Source organism: Planococcus citri, chromosome 1, assembly GCF_950023065.1.
Source record: "Planococcus citri chromosome 1, ihPlaCitr1.1, whole genome shotgun sequence".
NCBI lineage: Eukaryota > Metazoa > Arthropoda > Insecta > Hemiptera > Pseudococcidae > Planococcus > Planococcus citri.
In genome coordinates this window covers 685,924-691,377 of record NC_088677.1, presented here as the reverse complement: position 1 = coordinate 691,377, position 5,454 = coordinate 685,924, and positions in this window count along the sequence as shown.

Below are 5,454 nucleotides of genomic sequence, written 5' to 3'. Positions count from 1 at the left end.
CATCAGTTTTTCAATTATTCACAATGCTCGCGATCATTGTACACGACGATGTAAGAAAATCAAAGGTCAAGAGGAACTTACGGTTGTACTATCGAGTTACTCAAGTACTTAGTAGGTAGGTACATAAATCTCAGTCAGTTTCTGCGAAGCTGGACGTCCATCGACGCCTTCAGCCGCACAGTATACCTACCTAATCGAGTAATCGCTGTACTGTAGGTGTAGGTAAAACTATACGCGTACGCGGCGGTGATCATTTGAACGAGCACGAGTATATTTTATTCGCTCGGTGGTACTCGCTACTCGTATCCTTCATGCGTAACCTAAAAGGCCAAACAAAGTTTTACGTACTCGTACTTACTTATACACAATACACCGTACTTACTCGTACATATATAATACGAAACTCGCAGCCATTAGATGGTCATTACATTGTATACGACGACGTACCAACTTTTCGCGTCGTCGTTATTACTTTGCGAAATACCAAAACTTTGCATACGCCAAGGAATCGAAAGTTTGCCTTATAGTCTTAAACTTACATTCGACAACGCAGTAACCGGCAACGTTACAAAAGGGCGAGCGAGATGCGAGATCTAATACCATCTACAACCAAATGTTAAGATTAATTAAAGAGCCAAAATGACGCGTGCAAGATATACCTACCATAGCAATAAAAGACGCCATTCACGCCGACGAAAAATTGCCCAAGTTCTCGGAATAAACAACGTGGAAGGTAGATCGAGTCAGCTAGTCCACTTTTTCAGGGACGATGGAGGGTTGAAGGGAGGAAGGAAAAGCTATAGCAGAATGAAAATGAGTAGAACGCTGAGACGAGTCGCAAACTAAGCCACGCGACTGAAAAAACGATAAATTACAAGCGTCGCGTCTATGGAATATCTCACGCTTTTTGCCATTTTCAAGAAAAGCTCACAAAACACAGAAAAATCTTCCAACCTGTATTTTGAAACTTGCGTATCAACAGGTTTCTTAAAAGTTTTGGAAAAAGAGAAGCTGCACGTGGACGTGGACAGGTAAAGACGAATCGTAAAAGGTACGCGTAAAACAGATCTCTGTATACAGCTGCAGCACCTGAATACAATAGGTAGATGGTATGGTAAGCGCGGATGGTGAAGAACGAGTATTTTAATAACGTCGAATAATAAATTAAAGTCTTTTAAAAAAACTTTGGCACTAAATATCAAGACGAAATTAACTCGGCAGCGATAAAGCAGGCGTTCGAGAAAAAAAAACTCGTAAAAATATTTTACCTCGTAAATAAATACTCGAACAGTGAGTAAAACAACTTTGAAAATAATTTTTTCATAAAATGCGATGGCAAACATTTTATTTTACTCCCCCTGCGAACGTTCACATTGCGGCAAAAATTTCAGATAGGTATAAAAATACTACGATAGCTCGAATTGAAAATGTTTGCAGCGGTGTTTACCTAGGCGAAGAAAAGTGCGAAATTTCCCGACAATGACGTCTTTCCTTACTCACTTGTTTTATTCGTCGTCTCTTAAACCAACTACCATTACTTAGGGTGAAAAAATAGGAAAAAAATCTACGAGTAAGTGCTTCGCAGTCCTAATAGCCGAGTACATGGCAACTTTTCGAGAAAAAAAATATCATCATTTTTACAATTGGTAATACGTTCGGAGAGCAAAAGTCAGTTACAGAAACGATGTAGCTTCTTCTTTTATTCATGCTATCGCATGTACTCGTACTCGCACCTTGTGAAAAAGACCAACTTCGAGTTCGAGATGGTTTAAAATTAACGCGCCACCATTTTCACGCGCTCAGACAAAATCCCTCGAGGCATCCGAATGACCAATAGGCGAACAGCTTTAGTGACAGCTATATACGACGGTATATTTAATTTTTATACGAGTATTCTTCGTATAATATACCTACTTATCAAAAGAAAATGAAAAAACACTTTCACCCGAGATGAACGAATCAAACGATCCCTTTAGAAATTTGGAACAAAATCAGCGACTGAACTTCGCATAAATTACGCATTTATCATCATTCGGGATTTATAATTTTTCAAAAGTTTTTCACGCACGAATACAAATTTAATATTGAGAAAATTAATACCTAACCTAAGTCGTCTTCTAATAAATGTGAGAGAACATGCGAGATTTGCGTTATTTCAGAAAAAGTGTCGCGTAATCATTGAATCAAAACTGGTTTACTTTTGAGAAAGAAATCAGCTACCAAAACTTCTTACGGGCGTTTTTGAAAAATTTTGAGCTAAAATCGAGTTATTTTTGCTGATTAGATGGAGAAAGAGTACAATGTTATACCCATGGAAAGAAAGCCCTGATCGAGTTGAAATTTTTGAGGTAAAAATTCTTTAAATTAAAGATGCCCAAAAAAATTATAACAAAAATGTTTTTGGGAATTTGTAAGTACGTACGTACATCTATCGAATGGCAAACCATTAATTTACCCGACCAATTCTATGTTATCTAACAGAATTTTTTTTTTGTTGAAAAAAATCACTACTTTTTTCACTACCTTGTTTTCAAGCACATTCTCATGAAGCTCTCTCCTCGAGCCCCCTCCCCCCCCCACACACACAAATTAACGAAGTCAAATTTTCAAAAAAAAATTAAGGTATTTTTTAAATTAAAAAAAAAAAACAACACAAACGAACGCATTAATGAATTTTTTAATTTTTTCACCACCTTTTCGACTAAATTTACTACTTTTTCACTGGGTACTTTACCACCTGTTAGATACGCTGAATTCATAAACTTCTGATAAACAAATTTATGAGTGAGATTTTTTCGTTTTTTTTAATTCATTCACCAAAAAAAAAAATGTTTCACCTGAATTGCCACGCTTCTGGATTACCCTGTGGAAATAAAGCTAAAAATCTTCTTTAGCCTAATCTTGCTATTTAATGTTTTCGGTTTCATAAATCCTGCTACACCATATACTTTTCGTTAAACAATAAAAACTTTAATGGTTCTTTTGTTTTTCCTTTCTCAAATCGCGGTACCTTGGGATTTGTGCAAAAATGCGAACAATCCGTCGTCGTTCTCACTCTGCTAAATTTACATTTGATAACAATCTAACACATTAGTCCGGCATATGACAATAGGAGTGATTGTACCCCCACCCCCGCCGATCCTCCGGGACAACTTTTTTCTTAAAGGGAACATCCTAAGGAACATTTTAAAGCAAACTTTCCCAAAAAAAAGTTGGCCTTACTTACTGATTGACAGGTCAGTCGAAATCGCAGATTTTGCGTTTCAACATAGGATTTGCACGAAATTTTTCAACTTTTACAAAGGTAGATCGAAAGATCGTGCACAAATTAATCACCTGTCAAAATTTCAAGTGCTAAAGTGCCTTTTTCGATTTTTGGCGAATTTTTGAAAATCCAATTCAGGCTAAAAATGAGGAAAAAATCAAAATTTTATCTAATTGACCAAGAAAGCTGAAATTTGGCATATACCCTATTTTCGACATGCCAAATCGATTAGAAACGGTTTCAACCCGTTTTGAGCAGTTCTGGAGCCTCCAGCAGATTTTTGAAACTCGACATTCCCACAAAATTCCATCAAATTGGAGTTGTAAAGCTAAAATTTATTCTGAAAACTAATTTCAATACGCTACGATGTACTGCAGGTGAAGGGCGGTTTTCCAAAAAGCGATAAGTCAAAAATTGTGATTTCGAGATAAATGATGTTTTTAGTGCCCATTTCAAGGCGCGATGCACTTGGAGTATGACACCTATCCTGCATGTTGTATTGGTTCTATCTCAACACGTATGTGTTGGTTTTGTGGTGTAACTCAAGTTTGCAGCGCTTCTGCGGCCGAAAAAGTAAACTGACTTATCGCCTTTTGGAAAAACGATTTTTCATGTTTTCATTTAGATGATAGAACCAGTGTTGCAAATTGATGTAAGTCAACTCTAATTCACAATACAAAAGTATATGACCAAAAAAATTGATTACAAAAAATTTTACCTGTGTTTTAAACAAAAAATAAGTACCTATTACTACACTATAAATTGAAAAAAAAGATTTTTGATTTTAAAAAAAATCTTACCACTATTTTGGCAATAAATTTACGAAAAAAAATTTTTGATTGAAAAAAAAATTTTTACCTGCATTTTGGCGATAGAATTGGCAAAAGTCAAGTATTTATCTACAGCACTATCATTTTAAAAAAATGTATCTGCATTTTGGCAATAAAATAAAAACGAAAATATAGTACATATTACAGTACTATCTATTAAAAAAACCATATTCGCAGCTCTATTTTGGCTATAAAAGTAACAAAAACGAAGTAATCATGACTTATCGCGATTTGGAAAAACGATTGCAATCCGCAATTTACAGAAAAGCTGGATTGTACGTAGGTAAATAGGTATTTTGGGTAGGTTAGGCATTAAATAGGTGAGATACGACCTATAGAACACAATGGCGTGAAAAACTCAATTTTCAAAAAACTTGACTTATCCACTTTTGGAAAACCGCCCTTCAGGTGAATTTCAAGTCGTTTTGTAGCCTCCAGCAGATTTTTGAAACTTTAAATTTTCAAAAAATTTCATCAAATGGAGATGGAAAGCTGAAATTTACTCTACACTCCAATTTCAACACCCTCTGAAGACCACTTCAGGTGGATTCAAGTCATTTTAGAGCCCCCAGCGACTTTTTTGAAAATTACTGGAGCCTCCAGTAGATTTTTGAAACTTGAAATTTCCCCAAAATTTCATCAAACTGAGATGGAGAGTCGAAAGTCATTCTTCAAACTATTTTCAATACGCTACGAAGTTGACTACTGGTGGATTTCAAGTCGTTTTGGAGCCTCCAGCGACCTTTTGAAAGGTTGTATGGCGTTTTTTTTGGAAAATTGAAATTTCCTAAAAGTAGTACGGGTTGCTCATTTGAATCCAAGTTCATTTCAAGTGCTAGTATATAAATGGGTAATGAACTCAACTCAACCAATCAGATGCCCATACTATTCAAGTGAATAGATTACTTACTTGAAATACACTTCGATCAAATGAACAACCTGTACCTGGACTTTCCATATTAAGACAGGGTCAAAATACGATGCGAATATTGACTTTATGTTGGGAGCATTTCTGCAGTGGGTTTTCCTCGAAGAGATACGCACATTGCATAGGTATAGGTCTACGTACTCGGTACTTTGCAAGCTTGCATCGCTTAAATGCTCAAATCAAATCATAATGCTTTCAGTAAAAGAGTAAATAGGTAGGTAATATCAAAATTGGGAAACAACGTCGATAATAGCGGAATAAACGCGACGACAAAATAGCAAAACGCTGTACAAACGAGCGACGCGACGCATAAAAAAGCTGGCATTAGAACGAATTCTAAGTACAAAAATAATCGACCTACATAGCTAGAATCACTGCCAAAGATAGAAAATTGGAAAGTTTTTGCGTGATTTCTTCGCGATAATATAAAT